The sequence below is a fragment of the Triticum aestivum genome, chromosome 4B (assembly GCF_018294505.1).
Source record: "Triticum aestivum cultivar Chinese Spring chromosome 4B, IWGSC CS RefSeq v2.1, whole genome shotgun sequence".
NCBI lineage: Eukaryota > Viridiplantae > Streptophyta > Magnoliopsida > Poales > Poaceae > Triticum > Triticum aestivum.
In genome coordinates, this window is record NC_057804.1 from 418,271,680 (window position 1) to 418,293,689 (window position 22,010).

General features: G+C 47.0%; 2 long non-coding RNA genes across 2 annotated transcripts; one reads left to right on the plus strand and one right to left on the minus strand.

The window, feature by feature from the left end:
• The first annotated feature begins 1,015 nt into the window (after nucleotides 1-1,015).
• On the plus strand, nucleotides 1,016-5,373 carry LOC123094919 (uncharacterized). The gene is made up of 6 exons (XR_006446031.1): nucleotides 1,016-1,626; nucleotides 1,708-1,863; nucleotides 2,016-2,138; nucleotides 3,101-3,366; nucleotides 3,494-3,590; nucleotides 5,186-5,373. It is a non-coding gene; the product is annotated as an uncharacterized lncRNA (long non-coding RNA).
• A 13,831-nt stretch (nucleotides 5,374-19,204) lies between these two features.
• Nucleotides 19,205-20,844, minus strand: LOC123094920 (uncharacterized). Its single transcript, XR_006446032.1, has 2 exons — nucleotides 20,133-20,844; nucleotides 19,205-20,033 (listed from the first exon to the last, which is right to left on the minus strand). It is a non-coding gene; the product is annotated as an uncharacterized lncRNA (long non-coding RNA).
• Between the last annotated feature and the right edge of the window lie 1,166 nt (nucleotides 20,845-22,010).

A 22,010-nucleotide genomic window follows, 5' to 3' on the forward strand; every position in this document is an offset into this window, starting at 1 on the left:
ACTGAACTTTAAATAATAAATAGGTAACAGCTTAGATATTGCCAAAGGTTACACTCTCAGTTGCATCCAAATACACAAAGAATACCAACCAAAGATGATCAATGCTATCACCATCTTTCATGCTACTCACTAAAAGTGAATACTACGAACAGTTGGGATTCTTATTCTCTTTTTCAAATATTTGATAGATAGCTTGTACTGTTCGCATCCTTTTGATTGATTTTCTTGACTGGTTAATTGTTCAAACATTGAATCCTCCTATTATAATGCAGAAACATTATCAATGATTAATGAAACAATTTTTTGCTCGGAAAAGGAATATAAGCTCGAAACGACTTGCGGCTCCAATAGATTAATATAATTATAAACTCAGTTATAAACAGTTCAGGTTCAGAAAAATTAACTTCTTGCCTAGAGATGAATTTATCAGGTGCTCTCAGATACTAATGCTAATAAAGAGACATTTTGCAACTATAGCATAATATCACTAACATGAGCTAGATATGTTGGTCCAGTATTTATCACGACATATCATAGTCGTGTGTTTCTTTCTTTCTAATTAAAGTGACTTATTTTTTTTTGTTATATTTTGGATAGTAGATGAAAATTGTGGAGCCGCCATTCTAATCTGGGATGCTTGATGGCACGGTTGTTGCATTCACCAAGCAATTCGTGTCTTTTTTGTTTTGTCAAATGATCTTTGTCCACCCTACAGGATTAGTTGCTGCATGCATTGGCTGAGCGTGAATTTTGGATTGATGTGACCACGTGCATGGGAGTAGGAGATGATGTGTCTACATGCATATTGTTAGACTAAGTATATATTAGATATCGAAAAATGTATTTGGCAACCCTGTGACAGTTTGCAAAACTGCCACACCAGCTGGGAGACGTCGGATCACCATCACGTGATTGAAGCGGTACGCAGAAAAAAAACACCAAACAGATCGAACCCCACCCTCACGAGAAAACCAATTTTGCTCCCCTCTCTCCCCCGACCTCGCTCCGATCCCCATCCCAGCCACCGACGAGCTCGCGCGCCACCATGGTCGCTCGCCCACTACCGCGCCACCACCGACGGAGGCTCCTATTTCCGTCTCCCCGTGCCGCCCACACTCCCCCTCCCCCTACCCACACCAGGCATTGTGCGTCGCCCCCTCTACCTCCTGCATGCCGCCGCTAGCCAACCACGCGTCGGCGACTAGCCAGCCGAGGCGGACTCTGTCCGGTGTCTGTCGTGGACTGGGAATGGGCGCGACGAGCGGTGTTGCTCCTGCTGCTGGTGGTTGTCACCGTGCCGGCAAGGCTCTGCCGAACTGATTCGGTGTGTGGTCAGTCAGTCCCCTCGGCCATCTGAAAGCTCTGTTTCACCTAACATTTCTCCACACTGCTCACCTTGTTTTGTATGGATTATGTTTACCTGTGGGAGTTGCGAACATTATGAACTACTTATCCAAGCAGTATTGATTTGTTAGATCTGAAACTTACCAAGTTAGCTGATCTGTACAATTGCCTACCTATTCTACTACCATGTTTGGCGAGAATGACAGTGAAAGCGTAATCCTGGTCAATATATATGATTACTTCGACACAAAGATTTATCCTCAGCTTAAGGACATCATCAAGGTGAGCCAAATTGATTACATTTCATAAGCTAAACATTTTCAGTGCCTCAGACAAGTTTCTGGTAAGTAATTAGTTATGCAGAATGTTATGAATTAGGAAATGGAGAAGATCAAGGGGTTCCCGGTGGACAACAACGTGCCCTACACAGAGAGGCTGAAAATTCTGCGGACATTGTGAACCCCAAGACCTGCAGCTTAGTGCAGCCGATGGGAGGCTTGTGCAGACCTACAACCAGAAGTGTGTTGTCTATACCCCAGCACAAATTCTACAAGCTATACTGACCATTCATGCTTCCTCACATCTTCATCCACATGCCGAAATTCATATATTTCCTGACGCACCCTAATCCTGATTGAAACATGTGCATACGTCTACTTATTATGATGTAGGGATTGAACTACTTTGAGATCGATATCGACGTGCACCGGTTCAACTACATATCGTGAAAGGGCTTCGAGACCTTCTGAGAGCAGCACAAACATGGCGCCATTGATCTTGATCTAACCATTCAGGTACTCACGTTTCCTTCTGTTCTTGGCCTTGGGACCACTTGGCATGAGGAGTATTTTGTTCAGAGCAAGTCTAATGTATGAACCTTATGCATCTCGGTAACTTACACTATGTCAGCCTGGTCACTTCTAGCGTGTCAGCATGACAACACTCACTTTGCTAACCTCTTTAACTCATTTTATTTTTCAACATAGTAACTTCAATTGTTTCTACCTGATAATTCATATTGATTTAGCTTGATAAATTATATCATGCCAGCATTTTAACTCAAACCGCTTTGAATACTTGTTTTTTTTACTTTAACCAGATAACTTAAGCAACTTGAGCTGATAAGTTAAGTTATAAACTTATAATAAGTCAGCCTGATAACTTGTGATGTACCAAAATGTTTAACTCTATCTGGTTTCAACACTTATGTTTTACTTCGACTTGATGACTTATGCAGCTTGAACCTGATAATTTATAGTATGTCGGCCTGAAATAAATTCTAGTGTGTCAGCATGATAAGAACCACTTTGTTAGCCTATTTAACTCATTCTATTTTTTCAACATGGTAACTTGAACAATTTCTAACTGATAGTTCACATTGTTTTAGCCTGATAAATTATACCGTGTCAGCATATTTGCGATCAGTTTTTAACATTTTTTTTACTTTCAAACTGATTAATTATGCAAATTGAGCCTGATAATTACACCGTGTCAGCATATTTAATTCGGTCTGCTTTACTTTCAACCCGATTAATTATGCAAACTGAGCCTGATAACTTAATATGCCAGCTTGATAACTATGAAGTATCACCATGTTTCACACTTGTCACCATGTTTAACTCATTCTATTTTTTGCATGGTAACTTCATTTTAGCATGATAATTTATGATGTGTTAGCCCAATAACTTGTATTTGTTTTGGCCGATAACTTGTATTATTTCAACCAGATAAACCACATTTCTCTTTATCTTATCAGACGACGGGGAGCCTCATGAACAGGGGCTTCTCCAGCTGCCGGATGGCCATCCCCCAATGTTCCTTCGTGCTCGTCGTAGTCACCCACTCTGAGTCACTCAACCTCAGGGCAGCCATCGGTGCCACCAAGCTCGCCAGCACACTCGTCCAGCTTGACGGCGCCATGGTGCTCACCTTCTACATAGGTGTGGCCTTCAGCTTCCTCCAGGTCGCTGTCGTCGGCCTCGGCGTGTAATGCAGCCTCGCCGGCTGGATCATCTCCAGCAGGTTCCAGATCCTCACTTTCCTCTACTCCATAAGAAACCAACCAACCATCGTGCTTCTGAATTGCTGCTACAGTATGCACAACATGGCTTGCCACTGATCGGCTTTGATTGATTTTACCTAAATTCAGGGTGTGGTCGCGTCCGGCATGTCCTTCGTGGTGCTGACATGGTGCATCGACCGAGGACCTAGCCTGGTCAATGGGAAACTCTGACCGCACTAACCAGGTCAGCTACATTATGCTTGTGCTGAGATTCATCAATCCATGTAGTTGTACATTGGTGGAGTTAGTGAATCAAAAACTTATGGAATCGACCCGTAGATAACTAATTCCACCCTAGTGATTATTAAAGAACTCATTGCAAGGAGTTCTTCTACATGATGGCCTGAGGGGCTGCTAAGTTACCTGGGCCTGTAACTTTTGACCGGGTGCTGGAACATACCCCGGTAATTCCCGCAAAAATAGCATGGTAATTTCGCACCGCATGGCTGGTAAGTTAAAATACCCCGTGCCCTGTTAACTTCAACTCGGGGAAAAAATATTTGAAACATACACCGATAACTCCTTCCTAAATAGCATTGTAATTTAACACACCACGGACATGATAACTTCAGTGTCTAGTGCATGGGGAGAAGATTGGGAAACCTTTTTTTTTTGCCTCCCGTACCTTCAGTGTAAACAACATGATAATTTACGTAATGCAGGCATGATAACTTAGGTATAAAAACACGGTAAGTTTGACACCCAGTGGAGCAATGTTGTTGAAAAACATACCCCTGTAACTGATGTGTAAATAGCATGGTAATATAGGCATCGTAGGCGTGATAACTTAAGTTCAGAACACTGCGTTAACTTTTGACCCGGGGAATTTTTTGCTTGAAACATACAAAAGTAATTTTTTTTGTTGAAAAAAGTTTTTGAAAAAAATACCCTGATAACTTGTATAAAAATAGCATGATAATATACGAACCACATACTTGATAACTTACGCACCATGGTAACTCTGTCCAAGAAGGAGAACAAGTTGTTGAAAAACATACTCCTAATAACTTATGTGAAAAATAACACCGTAATGTATGAACTACGTACCCCATAATGTACGTATAAACATTGTGGTAACTTCGACCAGGGGGGGGGGGGGGGAAGGTTATTCGAAAACGAAATATACCCCCGATATTTTATGTGAAAATAACACGGTAATAAATGAACCGCATACCCGATAACTTACTTAGAAACACCGTGGTAAATTTGACCAAAGGGAAAATTATTAAAAGCCAATACCCAAATTTGACTAAAGGGAAAATTACTAAAAAAAACAATACCCTTGGTAACTTATGTGAAAAATAGCACGGTAATATACGAACACATATCTGATAACTTATGTACGACACCGCCTTAAATTTGACCAGGGGAGAAAAAAGTTGTTAAAAGAATACCCCTCAGTAATTTCTATGTAAATAGCATGGTAATATATGACCCACATAGTTGATAACTTACGCGAAACACTGTGGTAATATGCATCTGAAAGAAGGGCATGGGATGATCATTTCTGTGAACCGGTGTGAAATATGCAGAAAAAATGATAGAACTAGGGTGCATAGTCTTAAACCCGGAAAGTGAGGCTGCCGTTTTGGATTTTTCAGTTAATAATTGTTTTTTTGTGCAATCTCATTTCAAGAAGATTCAACTAGGATGTAAGTTTACTAGAATCAGCAAAGGGAGCTAGCCTAGGTGGTTGTTGTGGTTACATTTAGTATGGGCGGGTGTGGGTTCGATCCCCTTGTTAGGCTACTTTTTTAACTGCTGATTGTGCGTGTGCAGCAGCCCAGAAAACCGGGGAGAGAGCCCGCAACCTCATGTGCAGAGGAAAATAAATCGAGAGGAGCCAGAAAATTTGGATCGAAGGAGGGGGTTCTTTCGGGACGTGGTGGATCGAAGGGAAGGGGTGGTGTGATACTTTTTGCAATCTGCCACACGGTTGATAGTTATCACAGTCCATTAGATATACGTGTTGTAATATAACCTATATTTTGTAGGGTTCCCTCTTATAAATATATGACAGCCGTACCCACCAAGGGTATCGAGCATTGTTCCAAAACCTAATTTGTCTAACATGGTATCAGACGACGCGTTCGATTCGCGCCGCGCTTCCGCCTCCTCTGCTGCCGCCGCCGCCGCTGCGTCGGCCTCCTCTGCCGTCCCGCCTCCCTCGACCCTGGCAACGGACTCGCCCTTCATGGCGTCCACACCGCTCACCTGGGCTCGGCAGGCGGCCTCGGACTCGTGCCCGACGGCACCGTCCCGATCTCCCGCGCTCGATCCATCTGCATCGGCCCGGTCTCCCGCGCCCTCCTACGGCGCCCCGATCGTCGCCCCGGTGCACTACGGCGCTGCCCCGGGCCAATCCCGCGACGCACCGCCGGCTGCTGGTCCCTATGGTGCCTTGGGCGAATCCCGTGATGCGCCGCTGGCTTCTGGAGCTGGTCCCTACGGCGCGTTCCCGGGCTAATCCCGCGATGCGCCGCTGGCTTCAGGCCCCTATGGCGCGTCTCTGCGGCAACCCTACGGCGCTCCTGTTCTGCACCAATACGGCGCTCCGGGCTCTACGGTGCCCCTGTCCAGCAGCCCTATGGTGGGGTATACCCTGCGCCGTACGTCGCTCCGTCCTCGACGCCGTATGCGATGTCGCCCGTCGTACCCAGTGAGGCACTGCATGGCGCGCCCTACGGAGCTCCTGGGTCGCACACCGCGCCGCCTCTGCAGTCCTACGGCATGCCCTCTGTGCATCCCTACGGTCATCACCAACACTCCCGTGTACTGCCCCCGTTGGCAGATGCGCTGGTTCCACACAGTGCCCCTCCGACGTATGACTCGCAGCTTCCCGCATCAGTATCCGAACCAGGACCGTTCCACTTTGCTCATCTGGTGACGGTGAAGCTCTCTGCTAATAACTATCTCCTGTGGCGCGCTTAGGTGTTACCGCTGATGCGTAGTCACTACCTTGAGGGGTATGTCGATGGTACGTTGCCCTGTCCGCCGGCCATGGTTCCGGTGCCCTCAGCTGCAGGTGGTTCTGTCATGGTGCCCAATCCTGCTCATCGTCGGTGGATCGCTCAGGATCAGGCTATTCCGGGTGCTATTCAGTCCTCGCTCACTCCCTCTGTGGCCGGCATGGTGGTCTTTGCCGCGACGTCGTGGGATGCATGGGCCACGTGTTGGGGAACATAGCAGAAATTCAAAATTTTCCTACGTGTCACCAAGATCTATCTATGGAGAAACCAGCAACGAGGGGAAGGATAGTGCATCTACATACCCTTGTAGATCGCTAAGCGGAAGCGTTCAAGTGAACGGGGTTGATGGAGTCGTACTCGTCATGATTCAGATCACCGATGATCCTAGTGCCGAACGGACGGCACCTCCGCGTTCAACACACGTACAGCTCGACGATGTCTCCCACGCCTTGATCCAGCAAGGAGAGAGGGAGAGGTTGAGGAAGACTCCATCCAGCAGCAGCACAACGGCGTGGTGGTGATGGAGGAGCGTGGCAATCCTGCAGGGCTTCGCCAAGCACCTACGGGAGAGGAGGAGGTGTCACGGGAGGGAGGGAGGCGCCAAGGGCTCAGGTATGGATGCCCTCCCTCCCCTCCACTATATATAGGGGCAGGGGAGAGGGGGGAGGCGCAGCCTTGCCCCTTCCTCCAAGGAAGGGGTGCGGCTAAGAGGGGGGGAGGAGTCCATCCTCCCCAAGGCACCTCGGAGGTGCCTTCCCCCTTTAGGACTCTCCCCTTTTTCCTATATCTTGGCGCATGGGCCTCTAGGGGCTGGTGCCCTTGGCCCATGTAGGCCAAGGCGCACCCCCTACAGCCCATGTGGCCCCCCGGGGCAGGTGGCCCCACCCGGTGGGCCCCCGGGACCCTTCCGGTGGTCCCGGTACAATACCGATGACCCCGAAACTTGTCCCGATGGCCGAAACAGGACTTCCTATATATAAATCTTTACCTCCGGACCATTCCGGAACTCCTCGTGACGTCCGGGATCTCATCCGGGACTCCGAACAACATTCGGTAACCACATACAAACTTCCTTTATAACCCTAGCGTCATCGAACCTTAAGTGTGTAGACCCTACGGGTTCGGGAGACATGTAGTCATGACCGAGATGTTCTCCGGTCAATAACCAACAGCGGGATCTGGATACCCATGTTGGCTCCCACATGTTCCACGATGATCTCATCGGATGAACCACGATGTCAAGGACTCAATCAATCCCGTATACAATTCCCTTTGTCTAGCGGTATGGTACTTGCCCGAGATTCGATCGTCGGTATACCGATACCTTGTTCAATCTCGTTACCGGCAAGTCTCTTTACTCGTTCCGTAACACATCATCCCGTGATCAACCCCTTGGTCACATTGTGCACATTATGATGATGTCCTACCGAGTGGGCCCAGAGATACCTCTCCGTTTACACGGAGTGACAAAATCCCAATCTCGATTCGTGCCAACCCAACAGACACTTTCAGAGATACCCGTAGTGTACCTTTATAGCCACCCAGTTACGTTGTGACGTTTGGCACACCCAAAGCACTCCTACGGTATCCGGGAGTTGCACAATCTCATGGTCTAAGGAAATGATACTTGACATTAGAAAAGCTTTAGCATACGAACTACATGATCTTGTGCTAGGCTTAGGATTGGGTCTTGTCCATCACATCATTCTCCTAATGATGTGATCCCGTTATCAACGACATCCAATGTCCATGGTCAGGAAACCGTAACCATCTATTGATTAACGAGCTAGTCAACTAGAGGCTTACTAGGGACATGGTGTTGTCTATGTATCCACACATGTATCTGAGTTTCCTATCAATACAATTCTAGCATGGATAATAAACGATTATCATGAACAAGGAAATATAATAATAATCAATTTATTATTGCCTCTAGGGCATATTTCCAACAGTCTCCCACTTGCACTAGAGTCAATAATCTAGTTCACATCGATATGTGATTAACACTCAAGGTCACATCCCCATGTGACTAACACCCAAAGAGTTTACTAGAGTCAATAATCTAGTTCACATTTACCATGTGATTAACACTCGATGAGTTCTGGGTTTGATCATGTTATGCTTGTGAGAGAGGTTATAGTCAACGGGTCTGAACCTTTCAGATCCGTGTGTGCTTTACAAATCTCTATGTCATCTCCTAGATGCAGCTACCACGTTCTATTTGGAGCTATTCCAAATAACTGTTCTACTTGGAGCTATTCTAAATTGTTGCTCCATTATACGTATCCGGTATCTCTACTCAGAGCTATCCGGATAGGTGTTAAGCTTGCATCGACGTAACCCTTTACGACGAACTCTTTTACCACCTCCATAATTGAGAAAATTCCTTAGTCCACTAGTTACTAAGGATAACTTTGACCGCTGTCCTGTGATCCATTCTTGGATCACTCTTGTACCCCTTGACTGACTCATGGTAAAGCACACTTCAGGTGCGGTACACAGCATAGCATACTGTAGAGCCTATGTCTTAAGCATAGGGGACGACCTTCGTTCCTTTCTCTCTATTCTGCCATGGTCGAGCTTTAAGTCTTAACTTCATACCTTACAACTCAGGCAAGAACTCCTTCTTTGACTGATCCATCTTGAACACCTTCAAGATCACGTCAAGGCATGTGCTCATTTGAAAGTACTATTAAGCGTTTTGATCTATCCTTATAGATCTTGATGCTCAATGTTCAAGTAGCTTAATCCAGGTTTTCCATTGAAAACACTTTCCAAATAACCCTATATGCTTTCCAGAAATTCTACGTCATTTCTGATCATTAATATGTCAACAACATATACTCATCAGAAATTCTATAGTGCTCCCACTCACTTCTTTGGAAATACAAGTTTCTCATAAACTTTGTATACACCCAAAATCTTTGATCATCATCAAAGCATACATTCCAACTCCGAGATGCTCACTCCAGTCCTCAGAAGGATTGCTGGAGCTTTGCATACTTATTAGCATATTTCAGGATAGACAAAACCTTCCGGTTGTATCACATACAACCTTTCCTCAAGAATCGTCGAGGAAACAATGTTTTGACATCCTATCTGCAAGATTTCATAAATAATGCAGTAATTGCTAATATAATTCCAACAGACTCTTAGCATCGCTACGAGTGAGAAAGTCTCATCGTAGTCAACTCCTTGAACTTGTCGAAAAACATCTTAACGACAAGTCGAGCTTTCTCAATGGTGACACTTACCATCATTGTCTGTCTTCCTTTCAAAATCCATCTGCACTCAACAGCCTTACGACCATCGAGTTGTTCTGCCAAAGTCTACACTTTGTTTTCATACATGGATCCTATCTCGGATTTTATGGCTTCTAACCATTTATCGGAATCCGGGCCCACCATCGCTTCTCCATAGCTCGTAGGTTCATTGTTGTCTAGCAACATGACTTCCAAGACAGGATTACGTACCACTCTGAAGTAGTACGCATCCTTGTCATCCCACGAGGTTTGGTAGTGACTCGATCCGAAGTTTCATGATCACTATCATAAGCTTCCACTTCAGTTGGTGTACGTGCCACAGGAACAACTTCCTGTGCCCTGCTACACACTTGTTGAAGTGACGGTTCAATAACCTCATCAAGTCTCCACCATCCTCCCACTCAACTTTTCGAGAGAAACCTTTCCTCGAAAAAAGGACCCGATTCAAGAAACAATCCCTATTGCTTTCGGATCTGAATTAGGAGGTATACCCAACTGTTTTTGGGTGTCCTATGAAGATGCATTTTATCTGCTTTGGGTTCGAGCTTATCAACCTGAAACCTTTTCACATAAGCGTCGCAGCCCCAAACTTTCAAGAAACGGCAACTTAGGTTTCTCCAAACCATAGTTCATACGGTGTCGTCTCAACGAAATTATGTGGTGCCCTATTTAAAGTGAATGTGGTTGTCTCTAATGCCTAACCCATGAACGATAGTGGTAACTCGATAAGAGACATCATGGTATGCACCATATCCAATAGGGTGCAACTATGACGTTTGGACACACCATCACACTATGGTGTTCCAGGCTGTATCAGTTGTGAAACAATTTCCACAATGTCTTAATTCTGTGCCAAACTCGTGATTCAGATATTCATCTCTATGATCATATCATAGATCTTTTATCCTCTTGTCACGACGATCTTTCAACTTCACACTGAAATTACTTGAACCTTTCAATAATTCAGACTCGTGATTCATCAAGTAAATATACTCAACATCTACTCGAATCATCTGTGAAGTAAGAACATAACGATATTCACTGCATGCCTCAGCACTCATTGGACTGCACACATCAAAATGTGTTACTTCCAACAAGTTGCTATCTTGTTCCATCTTACTGAAAACGAGGCTTTTCAGTCATCTTGCCCATGTGGTATGATTTGCATGTCCCAAGTGATTCAAAATCAAGTGAGTCAAAACGGTCCATTTGCATGGAGTTTCTTCATGCATATACACCAATAGACATGGTTCGCATGTCTCAAACTTTTCAAAAACGAGTGAGCCCAAAGATCCATCAATATGGAGCTTCTTCATGCGTTTTATACCGATATGACTTACGTGGCAGTGCCACAAGTAGGTGGTACTATCATTACTATCTTTTGGCATGAACATGTGTATCACTACGATCGAGATTTAATAAACCATTCATTTTAGGTGTAAGACCATTGAAGGTATTATTCAAATAAACAGAGTAACCATTATTCTCCTTAAATGAATAACCGTATTGCGATAGACGTAATCCAATCATGTCTATGCTCAACGCAAACACCAAATAACAATTATTTAGGTTTAACACCAATCTCTTTGGTAGAGGGAGCGTGCGATGCTTGATCATATCAAGCTTGGAAAAACTTCCAACACATATCGTCAGCTCACCTTTAGCTAGTCTCCGTTTATTCCGTAGCCTTTTGTTTCGAGTTACTAACACTTAGCAACCGAACCGGTATCTAATACCCTGGTGCTACTAGGAGTACTAGCAAAGTACACATTAACACAATGTATATCCAATATACTTCTATCGACCTTGCCAGCCTTCTTATCTACCAAGTATCTAGGGTAATTCTGCTCTAGTGGTTGTTCCCCTTATTACAGAAGCACTTAGTCTCGGGTTTGGGTTTTACCTTGGGTTTCTTCACTAGAGCAGCAGCTGATTTGCCGTTTCATGAAGTATCCCTTCTTGCCCTTGCCCTTCTTGAAACTAGTGGTTCCACCAACCATCAACAATTGATGCTCCTTCTTGATTTCTACTTTCGCGGTGTCAAACATCGCGAATACCTCAAGGATCATCATATCTATCCCTGATATGTTATAGTTCATCACGAAGCTCTAACAGCTTGGTGGCAATGACTTTGGAGAACCATCACTGTCTTATCTGGAAGATCAACTCCCACTCGATTCAAATGATTGTTGTACTCAGACAATCTGAGCACAAGCTCAACAATTGAGCTTTTCTCCTTAGTTTGCAGGTTAAGAAAGTCATCGGAGGTCTTATACCTCTTGACATGGGCATGAGCCTGAAATCCCAATTTCAGCCCTCAAAACATCTCATATGTTTCGCGATGTTTCAAAAACGTCTTTGGTGCCTCAACTCTAAACCGTTTAACTGAACTATCACGTAGTTATCAAAACGTGTATGTCAGATGTTCGCAACAACCACAGACAACGTTCGAGGTTCAGCACACTGAGCAGTGCATTAAGGACATAAGCCTTCTATGAAGCAATGAGGACAATCCTCAGTTTACGGACCTAGTCCGCATAATTGCTACTATCAACTTTCAACTAATTTTTCTCTAGGAACATATCTAAACAGTAGAACTATAGCGTGAGCTACGACATAATTTGCAAAAAACTTTTGACTATGTTCAGGATAATTAAGTTCATCTTATGAACTCCCACTCAGATAGACATCCCTCTAGTCATCTAAGTGATTACATGATCCGAGTCAAACTAGGCCGTGTCCGATCATCACGTGAGACGGACTAGTCATCATCGGTGAACATCTTCATGTTGATCGTATCTTCTATACGACTCATGTTCGACCTTTCGGTCTCCGTGTTCCGAGGCCATGTCTGTACATGCTAGGCTCGTCAAGTTAACCCTAAGTGTTTCGCGTGTGTAAATCTGTCTTACACCCGTTGTATGTGAACGTTAGAATCTAACACCCGATCATCACGTGGTGCTTCGAAACACGAACTGTCGCAACGGTGCACAGTTAGGGGAGAACACTTCTTGAAATTGTTGTAAGGGATCATCTTATTTACTACCGTCGTTCTAAGCAAATAAGATGTATAAACATGATAAACATCACATGCAATCAAATAGTGACATGATATGGCCATCATCACTTTGCTCCTTTTGATCTCCATCTTCGGGGCTCCATGATCATCATCGTCACCGGCATGACACCATGATCTCCATCATCATGATCTCCATCATCGTGTCTTCATGAAGTTGCCTCGCCAACTATTACTTCTACTACTATGGCTAACGGTTAGCAATAAAGTAAAGTAATTACATGACGTTTTAAGTTGACACGCAGGTCACAAATAAATAAAGACAACTCCTATGGCTCCTGCCGGTTGTCATACTCATCGACATGCAAGTCGTGATTCCTATTACAAGAACATGATCAATCTCATACATCACATATATCATTCATCACATCCTTTTTGGCCATATCACATCACATAGCATACCCTGCAAAAACAAGTTAGACGTCCTCTAATTGTTGTTTGCATGTTTTACGTGGCTGCTATGGGTTTCTAGCAAGAACGTTTCTTACCTACGCATGAACCACAACGTGATATGCCAATTGCTATTTACCCTTCATAAGGACCCTTTTCATCGAATCCGATCCGACTAAAGTGGGAGAGACAGACACCCGCCAGCCACCTTATGCAACTAGTGCATGTTTGTCGGTGGAACCGGTCTCACGTAAGCGTACGTGTAAGGTTGGTCCGGGCCGCTTCATCCCACGATGCCGCCGAATCAAGATAAGACTAGTAACGGCAAGCATATTGAACAATATCGACGCCCACAACTACTTTGTGTTCTACTCGTGCAAAGAATCTACGCAATAGACCTAGCTCATGATGCCACTGTTGGGGAACGTAGCAGAAATTCAAAATTTTCCTACGTGTCACCAAGATCTATCTATGGAGAAACCAGCAACGAGGGGAAGGAGAGTGCATCTACATACCCTTGTAGATCGCTAAGCGGAAGCGTTCAAGTGAACGGGGTTGATGGAGTCGTACTCGTCGTGATTCAGATCACCGATGATCCTAGTGCCGAACGGACGGCACCTCCGCGTTCAACACACGTACAGCTCGACGATGTCTCCCACGCCTTGATCCAGCAAGGAGAGAGGGAGAGGTTGAGGAAGACTCCATCCAGCAGCAGCACAACGGCGTGGTGGTGATGGAGGAGCGTGGCAATCCTGCAGGGCTTCGCCAAGCACCTACGGGAGAGGAGGAGGTGTCACGGGAGGGAGGGAGGCGCCAAGGGCTCAGGTATGGATGCCCTCCCTCCCCTCCACTATATATAGGGGCAGGGGAGAGGGGGGAGGCGCAGCCTTGCCCCTTCCTCCAAGGAAGGGGTGCGGCTAAGAGGGGGGGAGGAGTCCATCCTCCCCAAGGCACCTCGGAGGTGCCTTCCCCCTTTAGGACTCTCCCCTTTTTCCTATATCTTGGCGCATGGGCCTCTAGGGGCTGGTGCCCTTGGCCCATGTAGGCCAAGGCGCACCCCCTACAGCCCATGTGGCCCCCCGGGGCAGGTGGCCCCACCCGGTGGGCCCCCGGGACCCTTCCGGTGGTCCCGGTACAATACCGATGACCCCGAAACTTGTCCCGATGGCCGAAACAGGACTTCCTATATATAAATCTTTACCTCCGGACCATTCCGGAACTCCTCGTGACGTCCGGGATCTCATCCGGGACTCCGAACAACATTCGGTAACCACATACAAACTTCCTTTATAACCCTAGCGTCATCGAACCTTAAGTGTGTAGACCCTACGGGTTCGGGAGACATGTAGTCATGACCGAGATGTTCTCCGGTCAATAACCAACAGCGGGATCTGGATACCCATGTTGGCTCCCACATGTTCCACGATGATCTCATCGGATGAACCACGATGTCAAGGACTCAATCAATCCCGTATACAATTCCCTTTGTCTAGCGGTATGGTACTTGCCCGAGATTCGATCGTCGGTATACCGATACCTTGTTCAATCTCGTTACCGGCAAGTATCTTTACTCGTTCCGTAACACATCATCCCGTGATCAACCCCTTGGTCACATTGTGCACATTATGATGATGTCCTACCGAGTGGGCCCAGAGATACCTCTCCGTTTACACGGAGTGACAAAATCCCAATCTCGATTCGTGCCAACCCAACAGACACTTTCAGAGATACCCGTAGTGTACCTTTATAGCCACCCAGTTACGTTGTGACGTTTGGCACACCCAAAGCACTCCTACGGTATCCGGGAGTTGCACAATCTCATGGTCTAAGGAAATGATACTTGACATTAGAAAAGCTTTAGCATACGAACTACATGATCTTGTGCTAGGCTTAGGATTGGGTCTTGTCCATCACATCATTCTCCTAATGATGTGATCCTGTTATCAACGACATCCAATGTCCATGGTCAGGAAACCGTAACCATCTATTGATTAACGAGCTAGTCAACTAGAGGCTTACTAGGGACATGGTGTTGTCTATGTATCCACACATGTATCTATGTTTCCTATCAATACAATTCTAGCATGGATAATAAACGATTATCATGAACAAGGAAATATAATAATAATCAATTTATTATTGCCTCTAGGGCATATTTCCAACACCACGCTCGACTCCAGCTTCTCTTCACAGTCGCTGGCTCGGTCTTCTGCCATCCGTAATCAGCTGGGTGAGGTCAAGAAAAATGATCTCTCCGTCACGGCCTTCTTCAACAAGGTCAAGACCCTGGCTGATACACTATCATCCATTGGGAAGCCTCTTCGTGACGAGGAGTTCACTTCATTCATTCTCAATGGGCTTGATGAGGACCATGATTCCCTTGTTGAAAACATCAACGGGCGTGACACGCCGATGCCGCCTCGCGATCTCTATGCACGCCTCCTCAACACCGAACAGCGACTCGCTGCTCGCCGCTCTGTTGGCGTCTACTCTGAGTGTCCATCTGCGAACGCTGCTCTTCACGGAGGTGCTTGCGGTGCCAAGCAGAAGGCGCCGTCATCTTCGGGCAGCCAGCCCCGTCCGCCCGCTCCACCTCCACCGACGTCTGGCCGCAAGCGGCTCCACTATGAGACGTGTGGCGGTGGGGTTGAGTGTCAACTCTGCGGTATTGAGGGACACTTGGCATCTCGCTGCCATCGTCGCTTCAAACGAGATTTTCTTGGCATTGGGAACAATGGGAAGGGCAATGAGAAGCAAGCTGCGCTCGCGACATAGGATCCTGGATTCACTCCATCATAATCTGTGGATCCTGCCTGGTACGTGGACATGGGTGCTATGGACCACTTGACGAGCCAGCTTGACAAACTGGCCACTCGCCAGCCCTACACCGGCCATGGTCAAGTTCGCACTGCAAATGGATCAGGTATGCCCATCTCACATGTTGGTCAGGCATCTCTCCTTTCAGGTACCACTAAAATCTTGCGTCTGCTTGATGTCCTTCGTGTTCCCTCAGTCACACGTAGTTTACTCTCGGTTCCTAAATTAACTCGTGACAACAATGTGTTCGTTGAGTTTCACCCCTTTTATTTTTTTATTAAGGACCGGGACACGAGGGACGTTCTTCTTAGTTGTCGAGCTCGTTATGGCTTATATGCGCTTGATGTGACACGAGCCTCTCAAGTTTTCAGTGGTGTTCGGGTGTCATCATTGCAGTGGCATTCTCGCCTTGGCCACCCTGCCACTCCCATTGTGCGCCATGTGCTTCATCGTCATCGTCTTCCTGTTGAGTCGAGTAATAAGGAGTTTCTAGTGTGTGATGCCTGTCAACAAGGCAAAAGTCATCAGTTGCCTTTTTTTGTATCGAGTCGTGTTGTCACGGCTCCTCTTGAACTTGTGTTTTCCGATGTATGGGGCTATGCTCAAACTTCTGTCAGTGGTCACAACTATTATGTCAGTTTCATCGATGCTTTCAGTCGCTTTACTTGGATTTATCTTATTAAGCACAAATCTGATGTGTTTCATGCCTTTATGCAATTTCAAGCACATGTTGAGCGATTGCTTAAGCATAAAATCATCCATGTCCAGTCAGACTGGGGTGGTGAGTATCGTAACCTTAACACCTTCTTTCAGAAGCTTGGCATCTCACACCATGTGTCTTGTCCTCATACACATCAGCAGAACGGTGCTGCTGAACGCAAGCACCGTCACATAGTTGAAACTGGCCTAACACTTCTTGCGCATGCCTCTGTCCTGTTTTGGTTCTTGAGTGATGCCTTTGTTACTGCCTGTTTTTTGATTAACAGGATTCCCACACGACTTCTTCACATGAAGTCTCCGCTGGAAGTGTTGCTCAATGAAACTCCTGATTACTCCCTACTCAAAGTGTTCGGTTGTGCTTGTTGGCCACATCTTCGTCCGTATAATAAGCATAAACTTGAGTATCGGTCCAAACAATGTGTGTTTCTTGGATACAATCCCCTCCACAAAGGTTATAAGTGTCTTCACATTCCGACGAATCGTGTTTACATTTCTCGCGATGTTGTGTTTGACGAGACTGTCTTCCCGTTTTTCACACTCACGCCATGCACCGATACTCCCGTCACCGAGTTGCACTCTTTTCCAGTTTTGCCTGATCAATTTTTGGATGCTGCATATTCTCCTTTGTTGTTGCCTAACCATGGTGCAGGAACTGGACGAGGCGCTCGACTTGAGCTACTTGATGATGATGTGGACACTATTGCGCCGGCTGCTGCTCCATTGACTGCCCCCACCGCTACGCCCACTGTCCCTGAAGTCGATCACGCGTGCATGTCCCATGCACGTGGAACCGACGGGGCGCCCGAGTCGCCTGGGCTGGCGGCCTCGCACATACCTGGGGCGGCCTCTCCGTCGCCTGGGCTGGCGGCCTCGCGCTTGTCTCGGGCGGCCTCTCCGTCGCCTGGGCTGGCGGCCTCGCGCTTGTCTCGGGCGGCCTCTCCGTCGCCTGGGCTGGCGACCCCGCTGTCGCCTGGGTTGGCTGAGCCCGCGGTGCTGATGGACAGGGCACCTGATTCCCCTGGGCCGGCGGACTCGCCAACCGCTGCATCCTCGTCGCCTGGCTCGTCGACGCCCCCCAGCATGTCTTCGCCGACTCTGACCGTGCCCTCTGTCGTGACAGCTCCATCGCCACCGCCATCTGTCGTCCCGCGTCCTCATACTCGCAGCAAGAGTGGCATCTTTCAGCCGAAGAAGCGCACCGATGGCACCGTCACGTGGCTTGCGGCTTGTGTGGCGCATGCTGAGGCTGATCCTACAGCTGAACCACGACATTTTCGAGCAGCACTTGGCATTCCGCATTGGCGTGCTGCGATGGAGCAGGAGATCTGTGCTCTTCGGAAAAACAACACTTGGCGTCTCATTCCACCTCCATCTGGTGTCAATATCATTGACTCTAAATGGGTATTCAAGGTGAAGAAGCATGCTGATGGCTCCATTGAGAAATACAAGGCGCGCCTGGTTGCCAAGGGATTCAAGCAACGGTATGGCATTAATTATGCAGACACATTCAGTCCTATTATTAAACCAACTACTATTCGTGTTCTCCTCTCCTTGGCTGTTACTCGTGGATGGTCACTTCGACAGCTTGATGTTCAGAATGCCTTCCTTCATGGAGTTCTGGAAGAAGAGGTTTACATGCGTCAGCCGTCAGGTTTCGTTGATCCTGCTCAGCCACATCATTTGTGTCACCTTGTCAAGGCTCTCTATGGTCTGAAGCAGGCCCCGCGTGCCTGGCATGCCCGTCTTGGTGCTGCTCTTCGTGCACATGGGTTTGTTCCTTCTACAGTGGACTCGTCTCTGTTTATTCTTCAGCGACCTGAGGTGACTATGTATGTTCTGGTCTATGTTGATGACATTATTCTTGTCAGTTCATCTGCCACTGCTACAGATCGGCTTGTGTCCTCTCTTGGCGCTGAGTTTGCTGTTAAGGATCTTGGGAGACTGCATTATTTTCTGGGCCTGGAGGTTTTTCATTTTGATGGTGGCTTGACTCTTACTCAGAAGAAGTACTCTCAGGATCTCCTACGTCGTGCAGGTATGTTGTAGTGCAAGACTGCTATGACTCCCATATCTGCCATAGACAAACTGACAGCTCTTGCTGGTGACTTGCTCTCTCCTGAGGATGCCACTGAGTACCGCAGCGTTGTGGGTGGACTGCAGTACTTGCTCATTACTAGGTCGGACATATCATTTGCAGTTAACCGTGTGTGCCAGTACCTTCATGCACCTCGTGATTCTCACTGGTCAGCTGTTAAGCATATCTTGTGCTATATTCGTCACACTGGTTCCTATGGACTTCATCTTCAGCCTGCACGTTCTGGACTGATCTCAGCATTTTCTGATGCCGATTGGGCTGGTAGTCCGGATGATCGGCGATCCATGGAGGAACATGCTGTGTTCTTTGGACCTAACTTGATCGCCTGGCAAGCCCGCAAGCAGGCTACGATGTCTCGGAGTAGTACCGAAGCTGAGTACAAAGCTGTTGCTAATGCCACAGCTGAGATTATGTGGGTACAATCATTGCTTCAAGAGCTGAAGGTCTCCCTAACTCAGCCACCTGTTCTTTGGTGTAATAACATCGGTGTTACGTATCTGTCAACCAATTCAGTATTTCATGCTCGAACAAAGCACATCGAAGTTGACTATCATTTTGTAAGGGAACGTGTTGCTCAGAAGTTCCTTCAGATTAAATTTGTTTCTTCTAAGGATCAGCTTGCTGATATTTTCAGCAAACCCTTGCCTTCGCCTTCTTTTGAAGGATGTCGTCGCACCCTTGCCCTTGCCTTCTTTTGAAGGATGTCGTCGCAATCTTAACCTCCTGAATGTTTCAGGACATAGTTAAGATTGAGGAAGGGTGTTAGACTAAGTATATATTAGATATACATGTTGTAACATAACCTATATTTTGTACGGTTCCCTCTTATAAATATATGACAGCCGTACCCATCAAAAATATCGAGCATTGTTTCAAAACCTAATTTGTCTAACACATATGAATTAGAGATCGTTTTGTTCTCTCGCTGTCTGGTCTATGCAATTTTTTTCATTTTTTCCTGCTTGCATATGCGTACCAAGATGCTCGCCCGGAAGTCATCCTCTGGGCCTGCCAACTCCTTCACCACCACAAAGCTTTCCTGCAGCCAGAGCCGATGCCTCATCGTCGCCTCTGTAGCATGGTAGTCGCCGCAGGAGTCCGTGCTTCAGCTGCTGTCCTCCCCTTCAGCCCCCCGCTCGGCTTCATGTGTAGCATGGTAGTCGCCGCCGGAGTCCGTGCTTCAGCTGCTGTCCTCCCCTTCAGCCCCCCGCTCGGCTTCATGTGTAGCCGCCGCCGGGACGACGCCGACGGTACGAACTATTGACAGCAAAATCTTCGTGCGATGAAGACACAGCTCCTGCACAAAACAAGAAAACAAACACGCAACACTCAATAATCATGCAAGAAAAGAAAGAAGAAAAAATAACGCAGAAGCAAACAGCTAGACTAAACTAACCACGATCTACATGGCGAGCAAAACGCCGACCGGCATGCCAAGCCCGACGCGATGAGTGAACACCGGACAACTGATCATTGACGCACCCTCCCTCATTAACGCAGCAGAACGGCAACATCTCGAGCAGCAGGACGCCTTCCGCCACTACGCACCCGATTAATGACGGCCGCTTGAACCCCAGGACCAGGAGGACGACGCAAATATGCCCCTGGCAGAAGCCAGATGAACCGGAAGCCACCAGGTCCACCATCACGCTGCCTCTGTTCGTCCCACCATCGCGCATGCCTCCACGATAGCCTCCACCATCCTAGCAAAAGCGCCTCAAGACGCCGCCGCCGGCGGTGGCCATGGCCTATGGGCGTGTATCGACAGGAGTTGGGGTTTGCGACGGTAGTCACGGGGGGATCTGCAGCGACCTGGCCACGGCAGAAAGGCCCTTCATGGCATGGCCTCCTCGGGCAGCCCTGCCGGCCATCAACCTGGTCACGCGGAGGGCATACAACGGCGGCGCTAGGAGGAGAGACGGAACCTGGCGGTCGAGGCTCCGGCGAGGAACGGGCCGGTGGCTAGGACGGGGATGATGGTTGTTGCATCATGAGGATTTGCAAAACGCGGGCGATGCTGTGGGATCCAGAGGAGAGGCAGAGAGGATTTTATAGCCGGACAAGACGGTGGAACGTTGTGGCACTGGATTCTGCCGGAGCCTTCATGATAGGAAGCGCGGCAGGGCGACAAGGCGGTGGCCGCATGTAAAAAAGAGAGGCGATGCATTGAGCGAGGGCGTCTCTGGAGGGCGCGACCAAGGCGGCACCGACGGAAGGATCGAGCGCGCAGATGTGGCACAAGAGGACGGACACACGCAAGCGAGCGATCACACGGCAGCAACAGCGCATGCATGCAGCTGAAGGAAACGACCAGACCAGAAGGAGTCTGAAGTATTTTTACCCGTGCGAAGACGCCACGTGCAGCCCAGATAAGAAAGGAAGAGACCAAAAGGCAAAGCAAGCCCGCAGAAGTACAGAGGAAATCTTGGGCTGCAAAGTCAACCAACCTAGATGGCCCACCTATAACACAAAACGCTAGCCGAACCAAAAAAACAGTTACACACGTTGAGAAAATTTCAAACAAAACCCTGAATCCACCACATGTTTGTACACGGCCAGGTACCAAAAAAATAGCATGTGCTACATCCACAATTCACCATAGGTCATTTTCACCCAAGTGGCTCAATCTTGAAGCAAAAACCTTGCCTGGAATGGAGGCTTGGGTATATTTGTTTGAATTGTGTCGATTATTGTATACAAGATAGCTTACTCAGTTGGACTGTGTCTAGATAAGATAAGAGCCGTATCCTAATAAGAAACTTGTATCTTTACCCTTTTATGTAACTAGCAAAAGGGCCCGTGCGTTGTAATGGAAGAAAAAAAATCCTTATCACCAAAAATAATTTTGCAAAGGAAAATTCGCCGCCCACGCCCTCTATTTGAACACAACACCCCACTCGTGTTACCGCTTATTCTCTCTCTACGTATTTGTTGATTGCAATGAATAACAACATATTAGAAACTAAAATAATGTAACTAAAGATCAAGTGTCCGCAATATTCTCATAAAATGCAAAAGTTGAAAGGATATGCTACAAAATATAGTATAAAGTGGAATTAACGTCGGGGCTAGATTTGCCAATACAACGAGCAAATGGTGTGCTAATAAGTTTGCCAGCAATATATTAAAATTTGCCAGGAATATATTAGAAAAGCGACAAAAAAGCGCTAGCACATCACTCACAAAACATGATACAACATATTGAATTTATTTCTTTTACCCATTTACTGGTTCTTTCCTTTCTCTCATTCCTTTCTCTCATTACACACCATAA